Below are 20,668 nucleotides of genomic sequence, written 5' to 3'. Positions count from 1 at the left end.
GAAAGCTCTTTAAATAAGGACGTTGAAACTTTATCTACTTCTGTTCTAGATTCTATTGAAAGTCTAGGCACATCTAAAAAATAAAATCACATTTGTATAGGTAGTAGCACTTACAAGAGATTAAAAAATTCAGATAACCAAGGAATTCTCAAGATGAGTATTTGAAGTGCAGTCATATCTGTTGTCTCTTTTAAGACTGATAAAAGTCGTCCTACAAAAGGAACGTCAGTATTTTTGGTAGCCCCAGAAATAGAAAACCTTTTTCTGGTGGGATTTTTGAGTCCGAATTCTGCCTTTGGAATTATCCAAACACTGAAGATAGTGAAATAAAACATAAATATGCTAAACCTTAAAAAATTTTACTTTTCAAAAAGCTGTTTTGAGTTTCAGATGGAATTTCCATCCTTATTTTGTGGGAAGGATTTTGGCTATTAAACGGCACAGTGAATCTGACCCTTATGCACGTTGAACTAATGCTATAAATTTTCTTATACGTCTACAGATACTTTGGAGGAAATTACATGGGACAAGGGGACTGGTTCCTCACCCATTCCCCTGCCATTTATAAAGTCAAAAGTACCTTTGAACAGAGTTTCATAATAATTGCATAATTAGTTTTGTTTTCTCATCAATGCCAGCCTGCTGCTGGTGAGGTACAGCAGTACTGAAAAGTCATTGGAGAACTGAATTCTAAAAACTTAAAAAATATTTCTTCTTCTTTCAGATTTGCAAAAAGCCATTTCAAAAATTTCTGAGGAGTGACACTTTAAAAGAAGTAAACTACAGCCCAATATCTCTGATGAACATAGATGAAAAAATCCTCCATAAAGTATTAGCAAGCTGAATCCAACAATTCATTAAAAAAATTATTCACTTCAATCAAGTGGGATTTGTTTCAGAGATGCAAGAATGCTTCAGTATTGGTAAATCAATCAATGTGATACATCATATAAAAAAAGAAAGGATAAAAACCATATGATCATTTAAATAGATGCAGAAAAAGCAGTTGACAAAGTACAACATTCATTCATGATAAAAACTGTCAACATGGGGCACCTCTGTGGCTCAGTTGGTTAAGCTTCAGACTCTTGATTTAGGCTCAGGTCATGATCTCACAGCACTTGAATTCAAGCTCCGCCTTGGGCTTTGCGCTGACATTGCAGAGCCTGCTTGGGATTCCTCTGTCCCTCTCTTTCTGCCCCTCCCCCATGCATGTGTATGTGTGCATGTGCACATGGACTCTCTCAAAGTAAATAAATATTTTGTAAAGAACCTGTCAACAAATTAGGTTTAGAGGGAACACATACCTCAACATAATAAAGGCCAAAGATGAAACACCTACAGCTAATGTCATAGTCAGTGGGAAAACAGAGCTTTTCCTCTAAGATCAAGAATATGACAAGGATGTCTCCTCTTACATAATACTGGAAGTCTTAGCCATAGCAATCAGACAGCAAAAAGAAATAGTGCATGCTTCTGCAGTATGTGTACTAAAATATTGGAATGACACAGGGAAGATTAGCATGGCCTCTGTGTATGAAAGACATACAAATTCATGAAATGTTCCATATTTTTCAATATTTAAATCAATCAGTCAATCAATCAAAGGAATCCTAATTGGTAAGGAAGATGTAAAACTTTCACTATTTGCAGATGACATGATTTTGCATATTGAACACACTAAAGAATCCACTAAAAAACTACTAGAACTGATAATTAAATTCAGTAAAGTCATAGGACACAAAATTAATATTCAGAAGCTAGTTGCATTTTTATACACTAATGATGAATTAGCAGGAAGAGAAGTTAAGAAAACAATCCTACTTACAACTAAACTAAAAAGAATAAAATACCTAAGAATAAACTTAACCAAGGAGGTGGAAAGTCTATGCTCCACAAACTATAAAACCCTGATGAAAGACATTAAAGATGACGCAAACAAATGAAAGATGTTCCATGCTCATGGATTGGGAAAACCAAAATTACTAAAATGTCCATACTAGCCAAAGCAATATACAACTTTAATGCAATCTCTATAAAAATACCAATAGCATTTTTCACAGAACTAGGACAGTAATCCTAAAATTTGTATGGAAGCACAAAAAACCCAAAATAGCAGAAACAATCTTGGAAAAGAAAAACAAAGCTGGAAGTATCACAGTTTTAGGTTTCAAGATGTACTACAAAGCTGTAGTTATCAAAACAGTATGGTAATGACACAAAAATGACACATAGATGAATAGAATAGAATAGAATAGAATAGAATAGAATAGAGAGCCCAGAAAATAAAACCAGATTTATAGGGTCAATTAATCTATGACAAGGGAGACAAGAGATACAATGGGAAAAAGACAGTCTCTTCAGCTAATGATGTTGGGAAAACTGGACCGCTTTCTAACATCATACACAAAAATAAACTCAAAATGGCCTAAGGACCTAAATGTGAGAACTGAACTAGAAAATTCCTAGAAGAAAACAGAGGCAGGGATCTCTTTGTTATCAGCTGAGCAAATTTTTCTAGATAGTCTCCTCAGGCAGGGGAAAGAAAAGTCAAAATAAAAAACTTTTGCACAGTGAAAGAAAGCATCAACAAAACAAAAGACAACCTACTAAATGAGAGAAGATATTTGATATATCCAATAAGGGGTTAATATCCCAAATATATAAAGAATTTATACAACACTGAAAAACCCCACAAATAATCCAACTAAAAATAGGCAGAGGACCTGAAAAGACATTTTTCCAATGAAGGAATACAAACGGCCAACAAAAATATGAAAAGATGATCGTCACTCATCATCAGGGAATTGCAAGTAAAAACCACAATGAGATATCACTATGGACCTGTCAAATGGCTAAAATCAAAAACACAAAAAATAACAACTATTGGCAAAAATTGCCAAGAAAAGAAAACCTTTTGCATTGTTGGTGGGAATGTAAGCTTGTGTAGCCACTGTGGAACATAGTATGAAGGTCCTTAAAAAATTAAAAACAGAATTACCATATGATCCAGTAATTCCATTACTGGAATTTCTTTATCCGAATAAAATGAAAAAAACTGATTGGAAAAGTTATATGCACCTTATGTTTATTCTGGCATTATTTACAATAGCCAAGGTATAGAAGCAGCCCAAGTGTCCATCGGTAGATGGGTGCATAAAGAAGTAGCACACACACTGGAATATTAGTTAACCATAAAAAAGAGTGAAATCTTGCTATTTGCAAAAACATGGATGGACCTAGAGGGTATAACGCTAAATGAAATGTCAATCAGAGAAACCATGTGATTTGAATCATATGTGGAATTTAAGAAAACAAACGAACGAAGAAAAAAAGAAACAAACAAAAAAACCCAGACTCTTAAATACAGACAACAAACTGATGGTGGTCAGAGGGGAGGTGGGTGGGAGTATGGGTGAAATAAGTAAATGGGATTAACAGTACACATCATGATGAGCACTGAGCAATGGATAGAATTGAATCATTATGTTGTATACCTGAAACTAATATAACACTGTATATTAATTATAGTTGAATAAAAAATGTCTGAGGAGTGATACAGCTGCACAGAATGAAGTGGTAAAATAGAAATTATATAAGCATGAATAGATTAATATTGAATCCAAAGTCTATGTACTAAAATAATAAACCTCTACATTTGAAAATAATATTTATTTATCCATTCATTCATTCATTCATTCACTCATTCATTTATATGAACTATCTCATTTTCCAAAGGATTTGGAAACTGTGGGTATATGACTTACAAGGACAAATAAAATAACATTCTTGAATACATGAAGCAAAATTTTTAGGCTTATTCCATTTGTATGGCTTGGACAAAGTTGGACTTTTTTTCTCCTTCTATGTTACACATATGATATTTCTGTTGTAAATATTTTTCTCAAAATATTTTAAATTTGCCCTGCCTTCCTCTTCAAAAAGACCACTTCCTTGGAGATAATGTGCTTAGTGGAGTGAACACAAGTTTTGGAGTCAGGAATTGCAATGCTGGCTTTGCAACGCTGGCTTTACTAAATATTTTTGGATAAGTTATTTAACTTTTTTGACTCTGCACAATTTTAAATTTTGGAGGGAAGGCAAATGAGATGAAAAAAATGTGCCTAGTGTAGTGCTTAACATACAAGTGATTTATTATTGTTGCTATTCTTTTTTAAAAATTTTTCAATGTTTTTATGTATTTCTGAGAGACAGAGAGAGAGAGAATGTCAGCAGGGGAGACACAGAGAGAGGGGGAGACACAGAATCCAAAGCAGGCTCCAGGCTTTGATCTGTTAGCACAGAGCCTGATGCAGGGCTCAAACCCACAGACCATGAGTTCATGACCTGAGCTGAAGTCGAACGCCTAAACAACTGAGCCACCCAGGCATCCAATTGTTGTTATTCTTTATAGAAGTAAGAGTCTACTACATAATTTTGTTTAAAACCTTCTTTGAAGACTTCTTTTAAAAAATTGAATTGACTAAATGCAGTGGCCAAATGGATTAAGTCACCAAATTGTTTTGTTTTATGTAGAGAAAATTAAGCTTTCATTGCGCTGTTTGTGTTTTACTGACCTTTCCAGGGTTATACACATCTTTGGGGGCCTTACACCATAGCCGGGCACAGAGGTGAGAGGAGAAAAATTCTCCCTTAGTCGTTGGTAAACATCAGTTGCTGCTGGTATTTTTTTGGACAGAGATCAGGAAAAACTCCATTTTCCTTGCCAGGTCCTAAGTTAGTTGACTATTTTCATAAAGCAATGAGTGGAAGGTTAGGATTTTAGGAAACTATTAATCACAACAGTTTTGTTTTGGGTGGGGATTTTTTGTTTGTTTTGTGGTGTTTTTTTAAAAAAAATTATTGCTTTTGTTTTTGTTTGTTTTAGTTTTTGTTTTGAGAGAGAGAGAGAGTGAATGGGGGAGAAGGGCAGAGGGAGAGAGAGAGAATCCCTTGCTCAGTGCAGAGCCCGACATGGGGCTTGATCCCACAACTCCAGGATCATGACCTGAGTGGAGAGGAAGAGTTAGTTGCTCAACCAAATGAGCCACCTACGTGCCCCAATCAGAAGAATTTTTATAGCAATGCTTCTTTCATTTTCCTTTGAAAATAAAATTAAAATCAGATATATCCACACTGGTTTCCCAGTGCTTTACTGATGAGGTTTCACTTTTTTTTTTTTTTTTTTGGTCTAAGTAACAAAGATGAAGATTTCCATATCCACAGGATGCCTTGCCTTTGGGAAATGGACAAAAAGTTCATTCAGAGTTAAGTTCAAAAAAAAAAACAACCTATTCACTGCTTCCTTTTGACAGTGAAGAGAACTCCTTTTCTCTTTTATATCAGAGATAATTGACAGGGCTGACATTTATTAGAATGTTTTCTTTTTCGTTTGGAGCAAACATCCTTTATTATGTAGTGGAAATATTACAAAGTAGCAAGTTGTGGTAGCCAACCTTCAAGATGGTGTCTAAGGAACCATACCCTCTGGCATTTTTGATCTTGTGTGATCACCTCCCCAAATCAGAAGGCTTGACCTGTGTAACCAACAGGATCTTGAGGGAATTACAATGTATAATTTTTGAAGCTTGGCATAAAAGACATTGCTGCTTCTGCCTTGCCTTCTTTTCAACCTCTCTCCTGAGGAAAGCCAGCCACCATGTTATAAGAACCCTCAAGCAACTCTGTGGAGGAGAGAAATTGAGGCCAATTACTAACGGCAAAGGTGCACTTGCTACTCAAGTGAGTGAACCATCTTGGAAGTTAGATCTTTCAAACTTAGTTGAGTTGCCAGATGGATGTAGTGTAGTCTTAGCTGACATTTTAACTCAGGAGAGAGCCTGAGCCAAAATGACATAACCAAGACACTCTGATATTCTTGACCTACAGAAACCATGCAAGATAATAAATAATTATTATAATTTGAAGCAATTAAGTCTGATAATAATTTGTTATTGCAGCAATAGACATTTAGTAGACAAGCATATAAAACATCTTATGAATAGGTGTAAAGGCTTCATCAATAATCCTTTTTTTCTTCCTTCTATGTAATAATACACACAAATTATTTTTGGGGAATGGAAGGGCTCAAGTTTTGTGGTCCTACGCTCTTTAAATGACAGTCCATCTTTGCCAAGTTCATTTTTCTCCAAAAGACAGATTTAGTACATGTCAAATGACCAAGAGTTTTAGTCAGCTGAGTCAGGATAGTAAAATTCTATGTGTGCCCATGTGGCTCTGTTAGCTTCTCTATCTCTTTCTTTTACTTCTGTGCTGGTCTTGGTGGAGATGAGTGGGTGGGGCACAGCAAAATTTTGGCTGTTTTTGTGCCAAGCTTTGGGAGTAAGAAAGCATGAGGGACTCTGGGTTTTCTGTATTCTCATCTTAAACTCATTACAGTTATGCCTTCTCTCCAGGGATCCTAACCCCATCAGTTCTTCCTTATAGCACCTTCCAAAATCTCTCCTATTATCATCAATTAGTGGACCTATTTCTAGTCTGTATTTGTGTGGTAGAGGTGGTAGGTGGAGGTGACAGAGAAAAGAATATGACAGAGAGGCAGGAGAAAACAAAACAAAAACAGAAGTTTAAGAGTCTTGCTGGCTATAGTTTTCAAGTACTTAAGAATTTAAATGAACTGGCACCTGGATGGCTCACTCAGTTGAGAGTGTAACTCTTGATTTCAGCTCAGGTCATGATCTCAGTTTGACAGTAGTATAATTTAGATACATATTAATATGACAGTAACTATTGAATTCTTTTAAACATTTCACAAATGTAGGCAAACTAGTTCTTAGTGCCATCTGTTGAATTTGCAGGCCAGTGGTCTTATGCATCCACATTATGCAGAAAGCTTTTTAAAAAATGCAGGTGCTCAAGCTCCACCCCAGCAATCCTGATTCAGACTGACTTGCCTGTTTCATTTAAGGGTGTAGTCACTTTTATTCCTCAAGGTGTACATTCATCTATTGACTAATAGACTAATGTCTCACAAGATAATTATGTTGAGTTTAGAATTAATAAAGGCAAGAGAAAATGATTATTAACAGAAAATTTTGTCTTTTAGTAGTTTGTACAGTTCTAAACAATATACAAAGTACTGTCAAAGAACAGTCAACACAGAGGAAGTGGGGCCAAGGAGTGGGGAAAAACATGCAGGATTCTGATGATACCAGCCAATGCCAGTATAGCTTTGGACTATTCAGTTGAATGAAACAATAAATTCTTTTTTTTTATTAAGCTACTTTGAATTGAGTTTTCTGGCATTTTAACTAATTAATCTGAACTAATAACAATTCTCCACAAATGGTTGTTGAGTATACATTTGAATGAAAGATGGAAGTGTACATGGGGGGAGGGGAATCAAATAGCCAACTCCTCCTGATATTCTTCTTTGGGTAGGAGACATCTTTGTTCTGTAGCACAGTTCCAGTGGTCGTCATTTACATGGAATATAGTATTAATGGTGCTCCCTAGGATGTGGGCAACAGGGCAGCCATGAGGGAAGATGTTTGTGGGGTGAGGGAAGAATCTGTGGTTCTTAGTGCTGCATCATTTATATCCTAGAGTCCCATTTCCTGAAAGTGGGCAGACCACCTTCTCTACGTTCCCTTGTGTTATGGATCCATTACTCTTCAGGAGTTCCATACAGTTTCTTCTTCTCCTTACAGAGAAGGCCAGAAACATTTAATATTGCTGTGCTAAGTAGTATAGAGAATATGTGTAGTTCTTAAGCTTAGGCCTCATTATCACATACTTACACATAATTACTATTTTTATTTTAAGTTTTATTGTGTTAAGGTACTCATTTTACTGAATCAACTCATGGTGACTCAGGCTTTATAATTTATTGTTCTATAAAATGTTCAAGTGGATACAACTTTTTAAAAAATTGGGGGAATTTTCTTGCTCTATATCCATGCATTGACTCAAGTTAAATCTTTCCTACTGGGGTGTGTGTGTGTGTGTGTGTGTGTGTGTGTGTGTGTGTTTCATTTGTATATACAGTTCCTTTGCATATTCACTCAGTACTTTGAAGAAACACGAGGAAGAGAGCATGGAGAAGAAAACTAATCTCTTGTTCCCATTTTAAAAGTATGCTTCTTCAATAGAGCTCACCTCAGGGATTATTTTAGTTTTCTCCTCAAATTCTGTGAATTCAATTGCATTATGTTTTTAAGTGACTCCTTTTGTTCAAGTGACATAAGTACAGCTGAACCAGTTCTTACTGTATTTCCCAGGAAGTGGAGAACAATCTGATTTGTTTTTCCCTATCTGCAGAGAAGGAGCATATGTTACTATGAACGAAAGGAAATTGTGAGTTTCTGAAAAATTCCCTTTGCAGAGTCGAACAGAATAATGTGCAAGCATTTTGATGGGTGCCGAAAATATTTTGTCTTGCAATATTTTTGCAAGTGGCCAAACCTAAGTAATATGTTCTACCTGCTTTCTCATTAAAAGAAAAGCTAAGTCATCAGTCAAGAATGCCAGTTTTCCATTGAACATATCTAACCACCAGGCTTTGCAGGGGTCACCTTACTCTGTGTGATAGAGGAAGGTAAACAGTTCTATGTAGTCGCCAGCAGAGATACATTCTTTCCTGGGCTCATTTTCATACTTGTGTTGAAATGTTTCATTTCCATAACTTTTCCTTAGGTTTACAGAAACAGAGGGAGAGCAAGGCATAAAAGATTTATCTACTTATGACATCTGGCTGAACTTGCTGGGCATGTGAGCATCCCCAGAAGAAAGCTTCATCAGTTAACAGGGAAACAGTTCCCAATGTTATAATTTTCTATTTGTGGAACATTCACTACTAAGTCAAAAGATACCTCTGATATCAGTTACTTTGTTGAATACTGAAGCAAGTAAACTATAGATAGAAATGTCCAATAATAGACCCAAACGCATAATGGAGATGATAGAGAGACAGACAGACAGACAGACAGATATAGATAGATATTTTGTTTTCAGGAAGGAAAAGAATTGTCATCTTGAATAGTCACATTTAACATAATAGTGCTTTTTATCTTTCTCTTTTGATTTGTATGCCCACCATGGAGATGTATAAAAGGGAAATACTGCTTTGGTGTCTGAGTAGGATAAGCTGAGTTTGGAAGGGGAGCATGCTGGGCTTTGGAAGTGATGGAAGAGCAGTAGTACAATACAACATTTTGAACTAATGGGCCCTTGGTGTTACCCGGTTCCTTCATAAATATGATTTGATAATGACATTGACAATGGCGAAGAAAAGTATATCATTAATTTGAAGATAAGAATTCTAGTTCCCAAAGTAAAACAGGAAAACACTCTAAAAGCCCAGAAGAAATTTGGAACAAATATCAGGAGTTAGTCCCTTATCATCCCACAGAATCAGGGTGTATCAAATCCTTACTAATGTAGTCATCTCTGAATATTTTAATCTAAGGAACCAAAATATGCTCATATCTAGCTAAGTGACTCATTCAGCTAAGGATTATTCCTTCCAGACAGCGTAACTGGAGCTTTTATTTACAGTTTCTCCTACTTGTGAAAAATAATGGAAATCGGGGGGAGAAAAGCTTTAATGAAATCGAAGCAATAGAAAAGTCCTAGAAAAAATGTCACATGAAGCAGATGTTAATTTTAAAATATTAAAAATGAAAAAGATATAGGACGCCTGGGTGGCACAATCAGTTGAACATCCTACTCTTGATTTCAGCTCAGGTCATGATCTTGATATTCTCTCTCCCTCTGCCCCTCCCCCACTCTCAAAAAAAGTGGAAAAGATATATAAAACTATATGTACAGTAAGATATCCAATTTTATATATAATAGAGCATATCATATAAACCACACACACAGAGAATAAAAAGATTGAAACGCTGTGAGCATTAATAGTAGTTATGTCTAAGTAGGGGTATTATGAAAGATTTTAAAACTCTTCTTTGTCCTTTACTGTGCTTTTCAATTTTCTACCAAGAATAGTTGTTACTTTTTTAATTAGAGAGAAAACAAATGCTATAAAATATCTAAAGCCATACACAAAATTTGAGAATAGTATTTCCTATTTAAGAGAAATCATTTTGTTTTAAGAATAAAACTACCCAATAATCAAAGCTCTAATTGAATTGCAGATTCCACATTACAACATTTTCTTCTACAAAGCTTGCTACATTTTCTGGTTTAGTTAGATCCTCTTTTATTTCTCCATACCAAAATTTTCCACTCAAAACAATACAATATCTCTGCCTATGCTGATATCTTGCACTTTTCTTCCTGAAAGTCCACGTCTGTAAAATCTCTTTTAAAATGTGTCAGAACACAGATCCATGGAACAGGGAACCCAGAAATGGACTCACAAATGTATGGCCAACAAATCTTCAACAAAGCAGGAAAGAATATCCAATGGGAAAAAGATAGTCCCTTCAGCAAATGGTATTGGGAAAACTGGACAGTAACATGCTGCCCAGAAGAGAAGTGGACCATGTTTTTCCACCATAAACAAAAATAAACTCAAAATGGATGAAATATCTAATGTGAGGCAGGAAACCATTAAAATCCTAGAGGAGAACACAAGCAGAAACCTCTTTGACCTTGGCCAGAGCAACTTCATACTAGAAATATCTCCTGCGTCAAAAAAAGCAAAAGCAAACATTAACTATTGGGATTTCATCAAGATAAAAAAAAAAGCTAGTGCACACTGAAGGAAACAACCAACAAAACTAAAAGGCAACCAGTGGAATGAGACAAGATAATTGCAAATGACATTTCAGATAAAGGGTTAGTATCAAAAAATCTATAAAGAATTTACCAAACTCAATACCCCCAAAAAACAAATAATCCAGTTAAGAAATGGGCAGAAGACATGAATAGACACTTTTTCAAAAAAGACATCCAGATGGCTAACAGACATATGAAAAGATGCTCAACATCACTCATCATCAGGGAAGTACAAATCAAAACCACACTGAGATACCACCGCACACCTGTCAGAATGGCTAAAATTAAGAACTCAGAAAACAACAGATATTGGTGAGGATGAGGAAAAGGGGAACTCTTTTGCACTGTTGGTAGGAATGCAAACTGGTACAGCCACTATGGAAAACCATATGGAGATTACTCAAAAAGTTATAAATAGAACTATCCTATCACCCAATAACTGCGCTACCAAAGGATACAAAAATGCTGATTCAAAGGGGAACATGCACCTCAATGTTTATAGCAGTGCTATTTACAATAGCCAAATTATGGAAAGAGCCCAAATGTCCATTTACTGATAAATGGATAAGAAAATGTGCTACACACACACACACACACACACACACAGTCAGATATTACTTGATCACCAAAAAGAATGAAATCTTGCTATTTGCAGCAATGTAGATGGAACTAAAGTGTATTAAGCTACACAAAATAAGGCAGTCAGAGAGACAAATATAATGTGATTTCATTCATATGTGGAATCTAAGACACAAAACAGATAAACACAGGGGAAGGAAAAGAAAAATAAGATACGAACAGAGTAGGAGGCAAACCGTAAGAGACTCTTAAGTTCAGAGAACAAACAGGGTTTCTGGAGTGGAGGTGGGTGGAGGGATATGTTAATGGGTGATCGACATTAAGGAGGGCACTTGCTGTGATGAGCACTGGGTGTTATTTGTAAGTGATGAATTATTAAATTCTACACCTGAAACCAATACTACACTCTATGTTAACTAACTTAAATTTAAATTTTTTAAAAACATGGGAAAAATGTTTAAAAATAAAATGTGAAACTGTCTCCATTCAGGACATCTTTTCTTATTAAACCTGCCCTAACTTGATTACTTTTTATGTACATCTTCAGCTATTGTGCATTTGTTTTTAAGATAGTACTTTATGGTTGTTGTCAGATAGCCTTATAATTCTTTGCAAATTTTTTCTATGGAAGCATTCTTCTGTATCTAGAGGGTAAATGATCAGCGTACAGAGACTATGGCTTTGCGATTTTTGTTTCCTGCAAAACAACTGGAATAGTGAATCTATACTAATCAAACAGCTGAAAATATATAGTAACAGGTGAACCAAGAATCCTGTGAGAAAAACTGAACAGAGATATTTAGGTAAAGTCCTGACCCTGTGGCTGCTGGTTGAATCAAATCTCTCCTGATGATGTCCAATCAGCTGCGCTGGCTGTATCCAAACTGTTGCAGTAATGTGGGTTTGGATGAAAATGTGTCTTGGCTATCTGTGCCTCATTGTGCATTATGGACTAACTAGTTTTCAGAGACAAGAACTCTAGACAGTTGATCCAACTTCAGATTCCATACAGGCTTGCTGACTACTCTCTTAGGCCCCAACTGATACTTTCCTATTGCTAATCTATGTTGGATTTTTTGATAATTGGGTATTGTGTTATTTTGAATTATTTTTATGTCTTCCAGTGTCAGTTCTAAAATTACAGGAGTCTTGGGGCTAGAGAAGATTTCAGCGTGAACCATGACTTGCAATCTTGGAAAGTCTTTATAATACACAAGGTGAACGTTACTTTTGTTGTTTTTATTGCTGTTTTTACATATTCAGTCAGCTTTCTTTTCCAGTAGGTCCTTTATGAAATATGACACTTGACAAAAGGCCAGTATTAATCAGAAAGTTTAGAGCAGGGAGTTAATATGGCTAGGTGCTTATTTTTCCAGGAATATTAGGTTTTGAAAGGGAGATTCAGGGAACAACTGCTTATACAAAAGAACAATGTAAAGAAAACAATTGAGGGGTAGGGAAGGAAGCTACCTAATGGACATTATCTTATTTCTACCGTGAGTAAAGTTTTTCTCCACATCCAACTAGGTGTACTTGTGTTTGTGTTTCATGATTTGCTACTGTTGTGGCGTTCTGCTGGTGGTGAGGGGGAGGCCTGGAGTAACACCTGCACTTATCTCATCTTCCTTCATGTTTGATGTGAAACATGGTTCTTGGGATGATATTTTACAGGAGTTATGCCAGCTGCCGGCACATTTTTATACTCTCTGTTCTGCTGTTAACTGAGAAGGAAAATAAACTAAAGTAGTGGGAATTAAAAAGGGGTCCTTTGCTAGTGACAAAAGGGCCAAAGGTGGACGAGGCTCAGGTAGTCCAAAATAGCTATCTTGCTTTTGTTTTGTTTTGTTTTGTTTCTATTCTGTTTTCCCTTTTCCTTGTGTTGTGGTATGGCCATTCTAGGATTCCAAGTTTTTTAAAGTCCGCGGAGGCACAAGAAAACATTTCTTCTCTGTTTATGGTGCACTTTGTATAAATCTTGGGAGTACTGTTTGTAGAATCGTTTCCAAATTCAAAGCTTCTAAGCAAATCAGAAATTACTGAAGCTGATCACATATGGTCCTTTCTGTAGTGACTGTGCCTGTGTCCTTAGAGAATAAAGAAATGTAGAAGCACCTGATCCACCTCCATTTCACTCCAGGTAGACTCTACTCCTACCACAATATACAGATGTGGTGTTGTCGTACAATATCTTCTGGATGTGAAATGGAAATCTAGCCAGTTTAAGCATGTGCATCCAGCATGTTTGCTGGATGACCCTATGCCCACTGGACTCTTTAACAACTCATCTTAGACTTGTTTGGAAACCTGGCTTCTCTGTGCCAATTATGTCAAACCAGCAAATTACTATGTGCAAAGTGAGGGAAATAATCTGTAATATAGAAACTTGGACTTAGAATATTGTCTTTCTCTTCCTTTGACTCTAAATCACGTCCTTTCACTTGCTGCTTTGTTAGAGAACTGCTTGACCTGAATAATGCAGATGTTCCTTGCCAGGAAATCCCATAAATTCATCTTTCTTTCAAATTGCTATTTGGGAGTCTTTGTTTCTCATTGTCTAACACAAGATAAGCCTAATTGCTCAACTAGATAGCAGAGACAGGGTTGTGAATGCAAGAAGGATGTTTTACTTCATTTCGCATTGTTAAAGTAATTATACCTACTTCTGTGGATGTTGTGAAGTCCAAATAAATTAATATAAGTAAAGGGACAGGACCTGATACATAGTAAAGATGAGCTATTATTATTAATTCTGTAATTTAGGAATATTAATATTATTTTCCAGTGTCTGAGGACAAATCCAAACTATGCCTGACAAATGCACAGACTACTGAAAAACACTGGCTATAGGTTGAATGAAAAGAATATTTAATCTGTAAGTAAACTTTTAGGATTTCTAAAATTGAAATTTAAACTAATAATAGTTTCAATGGCAAATACTTGAATAAAGGTTCTGGGTATTAGCCACTTCAAACAATTTCAGTCAGGGAGAAGATTTGTATAACATGCAAAGTTTTTGGGACCATAAGGGGGGTGTGTGTATATGTGTGTGTGTGTGTGAAAAATTAAATGCAGAATAGAGGAAATCTCTATTTATAGAAAGGCCTATTAATTTGTGAATTGATTCAGTTCCTGGGAACAGATCAACAAAGTACCCAAAAGAAGGCAGTTTAATAAGTCTGAAATATTCTAATAAAGTCACTTTAAAGCAGTTGGCTGTGGCTTCCAGTAGCATGTTGAAATGGTTGGGAGAACAAATCACAGTGTTGGAAAACATCAAAATGTTCTGCTCTTTGGTAAAGTTGTACTTCATGCCCGCCCAGCCCCCATGCTCCTGTTGGCTGTGAGCCTCCTCTCTGCTCTACTGGACACTAGTTACTGCTTTGCTGCACAGTGTATTTCATGAAAACACTACTGCCAGAAACACTGGGTGAAAGACACTGATTCAAACTAATATTATAACTGGCAGTTCACATGTACATTCACAGGACATAGTTTAATGGAAAACTTGCCTAAGTAAGATTGTGCTTTAAAATTTCAATGCTACATGGATTTTAAGATTAATTTTCTCTCTACCCCTCACTTGATGAGTACCTGTTTGTAAACTTAGTGCCAGATGTCTCCTGACATGCCTCAAATGGCACTGTAGAAAATTCATCTAAGGGCTAATCTTTTGTTGGGTTTCTCAAGACCCACGGATTTTTTTCTGCCCCTTAATGAGCAATTTATGAACTTAGATTAGCTATTCATAAAACAACCACTGCCTAGTCTATTGATGGAACACCTCAGGAGTTTTACATCACAACACCAGGATTATCAAAAGAAGAAAGATAAGAAACCTCCTTTCAAGAGGAAACACTGGCTGCCCTGGTGAATTAGTCTTGGCTTTGTGTTTTAAGACTTGTCTCTGTCAATATTCTAACCAAGAAAGCAAAAGAACTATTTCAGAGAAAAAGTAGTAAAAGAAAGCTTTCCATATTTCCCTTTGTGGTATTCACAACTACTTCATAAAATGAAGTGCTCAAAATAAAAACCTTCTTTGGCTACCACTGTGTTAATATTCTCAGTGGTCTCTTTTTTGCTGTTTTAATCTATATAAGATATAGAATCCATTGCAGTTCCTCATCTAAGCCATAAAACACAGAAAATGATTTAAGTGACTATTCCCTCAATCTCTTCGAAGATGACACCTAACCAGGACCTCTCTAGATGCATAGGAGAGACATTTGTTTATTACATACAATGGATGCCATAGTCAGTAGAAATAAATTCTCTCAAAATTTGCTACAGATGATAGACTTTCAAGTCTACCATTGAATATGATCTTTAGGATATGTATTATGGTCAATACAAGTCTAAATAAGGGTCAAAAGCCTTCAGATCTGGAAATGGTCAAATCAATACTCAAATGAAAATTCAGGACAATGCCCCCTCATATCTTGTTTGATTATTTTTTTTCCTGGTTTAAAGATACAAGTTAATTTTTCTCTATATTGAGATATATTTTACACACAATAAAATTCATACTTTTTAGGAATACAGCTTAATGAATTTTGACAAATCTATATAGTAACTATATAGTAACTACCACCAAAGTCAAGATCTGGGATAATTTTTTAAAGCCTTTTTAGTAAATCCCTTCCCTGTCCAGCTATCAATAACCACTGATCTGATTTCTGTTTCTGTAATTTTTTTCCTTTTTTATAATAACATTAATTGAGTCATTCAGTATGTAGTCTCTTGAGTCTGACTTTTTTCTCTTAGCATAATGCTCTTGAGATTCATCTGTATTGGTGCATGTATCTGTAGTTTTTTTTCTTTTTTATTGCCATGTGGCTATAACATGATTTATCTATTCACCAGTTGATGAAAACTGGGGGGTTGTTTTTGGCTTTTAGCCTTTATGAATTAAGTTGCTGTAAACACTCATATGCAGGTCTTTTTTTTTTTTTTTAATTTTTATGTCTTTATTTTGAGAGACAGAGAGCGAGCAGGGGAGGAGCAGAGAGAGGAAGACCCAGAATTCGAGGCAGTCTCCAGGCTCTGAGCTGTCAGCACAGAGCCCAATGTGGGGCTCGAACCCACAGATTGTGAGATCATGACCTGAGCCAGTCGGACACTTAACCGACTGAGCCACCCAGGCGCCCTCATATGCAGGTCTTTGTGTGAACATAGGTTTTCATGTCTCTAAGGTAACCTACATGTAAGTTTATGTCTACCAGAAACTGTCAAAGTTCTTTCCAAAGTAAAATTCTCAACAGCAAAATAGAAGTGTTCTAGCCTCTTTGTTTCCTCATTAGCATTTGGTATTGTCATAAATATACATATACATATACATGTATATGTGTGTGTATGTATGTATATATATGTATAAATATATATAGTAAAAGCTATTCATATATAGTTTGGCTGAGTGGTGGTTGGTTGTAAGCTTTGATTGATCTCAGAACTAAATTCCTCTCACCCTCATCTGCTTGGTGAGATTATATGAAATTATAAACCTCTTGTAATGGGAAAGAAAAGTCAAAGAATTAAAAGAATTCCGCGACTTTTGTCTCCATTATTGCACATATATATATGTGTGTATATACATATTTAATTTGAGCCATTCTAGTAGGTGTGTAGTGGTCTCTTATTGTGTCTTTCAAGTTTTAATAATTACATTTATAAGATCAATTATGAAAGACACATCAAATAATTGAAGGCTTATCAGACATCAGAAAGATGTTGTTATACTTGGACATTAGCTCTTTCCCATGTCCTCCTACCAATGTTGCACCGCTAGGCTGTTACTAATCATATATTATAACTTTGCAATATTCAAGTATACCATGGCTTTAGAGGGGACAGATTGAAATCTTGCCCACACAGGTTATGTAATAGAGTCATTGAAAGCTTTTTGCTCCTTTTTTTCCATACAATATAGCAGGGTAATCCCTACCTCGAGAATGTTTCTAGTCATCATCTCCAAAACTGAAAAGCAGTCAATTATTTTCTGCCAGCCTCCAAACCAGCCTCACAGAGAAAACTGGCTTTTGTCACAGTGAGATGGGATTAAAAGTTTCTAGAGCTAAAGCAGCAATTTCTTTTATCCTTACAGAAGTTAGGCATCTTTTCTTTTACCTTTGATTCTTTGTTGGGCCCCATGATCACTTGCTCTTATTAGCCTTCCTTTTGCTGTTACTGGGTTTTGAATTGGGCTGAAGCCATCCCTCATTTTTCCCATGTAGGAGTAGTATAAGTGAGACCATATGAGTGAGGCTCTAGTCCTTCCTTTCTAGTTTTTACTAGACCAGAACCTTCTCTACCTCATTAGCATGGCAGCTCCTTCATGACTTTGTGACTTGTTTTTTTAAATCCTTGCTGGGAATCCCTTTGCTCTCCTCTGCCTGGGAAATTCTTACTTGTCGTTCAAGATCAGATCAAGTGTTACAACCTTAAGATCCCAAACTCCCTGAGTCCTGTAAGTCACACTCACTGAACTGTACTTTTGTTTTGTTTGAAAACCAACCACGTTATCTCCTCTGGATTCTGAACTCTTACCAGGCAAGAACCACATGTTAATCATGTTAACACATTGTACACAACAAATATTTTTGACTGACTCTGTACATTTGCTATACAACTATATTTAAATGTAGAGATTTTCTTCAGCTTAGAAAGGGACTGATTGAAGCATCTGCTAAACAGAAATTTTGTTTAGTAAAAGCCATTCATATATAGTTTGGCTAAGTGGTGGTTGTAAGCTTTGATTGATCTCAGATACAACTAAATTCCTCTCACCCTCATCCACTCAGTAAGATTATAAACCTCTTGCAATGGAAAAGAAAAGTCAAAGAATTAAAAGAATTCTGTGACTTTTGTCTCCATTATTGCATTTTAATATGTATCCAAGTAATTGCTTTAACCATGTCAGCAAAATAATTAAGGCTATGAGACTAAACAAACTATATATATATTATATTTACATTTATTTATTTTTGAGAGACAGGGATAGACAGAGCACAAGTGGGGGAGGGGCAGAAAGAGAATGAGACACAGAATCCAAAGCAGGCTCCAGGCTCTGAGCTATCAGCACAGAATCCGGCATGGGGCTCAAACCCACGTACTGCGAGATCATGACCTGAGCCAAAGTTGGACACTTAACCGATTGAGCCACCCGGGCACCCCTTAAACAAATATATTAGTGTGAGTATATCCCATGCAATATATGGAAAATACTTATATTAAAAAAAAAGTTTTTTGTTTATCTAAAATTCAAATTTAACTGGATGTCCTGTATCTTATTGGGAGACCCTAGCCAAAGCAAAACCTCTTCATCTTGTATACTGGAATGACTAATAAGAAATAGTCAGTGTTCTTGGAAGTCAGTTCAAAAATATATACTGGACACTGTGAGGCTATTATTCCCCCAGACTGGCAAGTATGGGTCAATTTGGATGGATGATCATCTTAGAGTGTAAGTATAGAGTACAAGACCATGAAGAGAACTGAGGTCAGAAAAAAAAAAGGGAGAGGAAGTAAAATCCCTGATGCTGTGGCCATTTGGGTCATGTAGAGGTCTGTATCCATCTTACATTAAAGAAGGCTTCATATGTATACTACTCTTCTTATGAGAGATCTTTCTTTTTTCCTTTGAATGTGGGAAGTCCATGTAACTGCCTTTAACCAATAAAATAATAGTATATGTACCACTGTGCCAATTTCTGAGCCAAGGCCCTGAGAGTCTCTCAGTTTCTACTTCCTGTCACTTAGAACACTCTTTTAGGGAACTGCAAGCCTCCATACAACAGTTCTGGCTTCCCTGACACTGTCATGCTAGAGAGGCCTTGTGTGGGAACTTGTGTTGACAGATCCAGCTAAGCCCACCCTTTCTGCCATCCCCATCAAGCCACATGACAGTGAAAATGTTTTGGACCCCTCGCCCCTGCCCTATACCTATCTAAAGTTAGATGGCACCATGTGAACCCCTTCAATGCCACAGGGAACAAAAGAAATGCCCAGCTAACCCCAGCCTGCATTTCTGAACCCATAACATCTGGAGATACAATAAAATGGTTTTCTTTTTAAGCTGCCAAGTTTCAAATGGTTTTATAACACATCAAAAGATAAACAGAACAATGAATACAAACAGTGAGTTCCCTGACCCTGTGGTTACTTTGTCAAGAAAGGGAGGCCTTCAATCATGGAGTATTCAAACTTCTCCATTTGTTTGTTTGTTTGTTTGTTTGCAAGGAGATCTTGTTTGGAATGAAATCTCAATAGACCACTACAAGTAATAGAGCTCAAAGCCGAAGTGCCTCAGCTGGAGCATAGCTAGGAGTTCAGAGTGACATCTTCTCTGCCCGTCTCTTTTCCCAAACTCCCCAGAGGCCAGGAGATGCTCTGCAGTGCAGCTGAAAAGAATTATGAGATAGAGCTGAGACCTAACCTAGGAGGCGGGGTAACAATGAGGAAATATGCAAATCTGAAACTAGATGCAGAGAAAAGCACCATAGGAGAGCAACATTGTCAGTATGAGATAAAGCCATGTATAAATGTGCAGAGGGAGGCAAGAAATCTGCAGCATTTGCTGTAATTTAAAAAAAAAAAAAAAAAAAAACCTTTCTGTATGTAGAAGCAGAAGCAGAGGCTGAGAGAATGCAGACAGAATCTGAGAAGCCCCATAGAGGGTGTCATTGGGAATCCCAAAGGTGGATGATGCAAGAAAGGGGCTGACACTCCAACCCAAGCCACCCAGGGCCAAAGATTTTACTAATTTCTCTGTGAGGAAAGATTAAATAAGGCCACACCTGGGTTACATATGCTGTAAGTGATATTTATCTAACTTCATTATCCAATAATTCTGTTTCTAGTTTTACTTTGGTTCTTCTCAAATAAGGTCATTTATTGTCTGTAATATTACTCATAAGATCTCTTTTTAGATATTGTTAGATGAAAATCGCCCAAACCTGGGAGATCTCAAAAGAATATCTGGCTATCTTCTTGGTGCCTAAGGAGGGACTATATAAAGCCCCAGCGTAACAGATGCCAGGAAGAGAACAGGTACCCAGTGAGGGACTCACCTAGCTTGGACATTGCCAAACAACCCTTTCACACGCAGTCAACTGATCAGAAAACCACTGGTTTATTTAAAGTGAGGCACACCAACATTAGAAAAGTGTTGTCCTGTTTTAGAATTAAAGTCTAGCATATTTATTCTGTAATATACTTGAAAAATAATTTTATCTAATGAATATGGATGATGATTATAATAATTTAGTCATATTACATGAACTCTTCTTGCAAGGAAGTGCAAAGCTTTTAAATAAGCCACTTCTAAAAACCATCACATCCTACTGCATGCAGCAACAATCAGAGAAGCCCTGACTTGGCAAGTTACCATATTAAC

At 36.4% G+C, this 20,668-nt stretch overlaps 1 non-coding gene across 1 annotated transcript; it reads left to right on the top strand.

Annotated features, from left to right (window-relative positions):
* The first annotated feature begins 1,468 nt into the window (after positions 1-1,468).
* LOC120236555 lies at positions 1,469-1,575 on the top strand. Its single transcript, XR_005529703.1, has one exon. It is a non-coding gene; the product is annotated as a U6 spliceosomal RNA (small nuclear RNA).
* The last annotated feature ends 19,093 nt before the right edge of the window (positions 1,576-20,668 follow it).

This window comes from Hyaena hyaena, unplaced genomic scaffold (assembly GCF_003009895.1).
Source record: "Hyaena hyaena isolate Hyena2069 unplaced genomic scaffold, ASM300989v1 scaffold_156, whole genome shotgun sequence".
Taxonomy (NCBI): Eukaryota; Metazoa; Chordata; class Mammalia; order Carnivora; family Hyaenidae; genus Hyaena; species Hyaena hyaena.
Note: the sequence above shows the minus strand (reverse complement) of the source record. Positions and strands in the feature narration are given on the sequence as shown.